The sequence below is a fragment of the Dipodomys spectabilis genome, unplaced genomic scaffold, assembly GCF_019054845.1.
Source record: "Dipodomys spectabilis isolate Male_0828 unplaced genomic scaffold, ASM1905484v1 ptg000044l, whole genome shotgun sequence".
NCBI lineage: Eukaryota > Metazoa > Chordata > Mammalia > Rodentia > Heteromyidae > Dipodomys > Dipodomys spectabilis.
The window spans coordinates 177,791-178,621 of record NW_024870721.1 but is presented as its reverse complement, the minus strand read 5'-3'; positions in this window follow the sequence as shown (position 1 = coordinate 178,621).

Genomic DNA, 831 nt, shown 5'->3' with positions numbered 1-831 from the left:
GGACAAAGCCTGATGTAGCTCTCCAACAGTTCTCCCTCCTCCCTCTTACCCACTCCTGGTGCCACAACACTTAACTGTTTTGGCTCTGAGGGTGTGAGCCACTATGTACTCGCTACATTCCAGGGCCTCTGGGATGCCTATCTTCTCAAAGATCTCTGTCCAGTAGCTGACCAGCTCTGTGGCACTCAATTCCCCATGGAGGTGTGAATGAGTTTGCTGTGAGCTGAATGCCTGGCTCAAGGGGACTCCTGTCCTCCCTCTGGGGCCAGCCGGGATCGTCCACCACATCTGGCCCCTAAATTTCATGTTGCAGAGGAAGGATTCTTGAGGCAGCCTGGGTTCTCTGAATCTCCCAGAGTCCAGTACAGGTGCTGGGAATAATCTCTGGTTTTTGCTGGCATGCTGGGGATGGCAGGGTCACAATCTCTGCTCCCCACAATGTCCTCGAGTGGGGTCGTCACCCTAGAGAGATGCAACAGCTGCCAGGGAAAGGCAGTCAAGGCACAACGTTCAAAGCAGGAGACAATCTGGCTTGGGAACTCTGCCTGTGCCGCTTTGAACATCATTGTTTGATGGCTGAAATCATCCATCTACTTTGATCCATAATCCCAGGCATTAGTGGAAATTGCCAGCTTAAATTTAAAAAAAAACCTGGAAAATGTGGTATTTAATTTGTCCTAATCAAACTTAAAGGTTTCCAAAGTCAGTGGTCCCCTTTTCCTTCCACACAGCCTATAGCAGTTTACAGAAACTGGCATTCAGCGAGCCCTAGGTAACTGCCACCTCTTGATACCGAGCGGGCTCCAGCAGAGGGAATGGTCTTGCCTACCA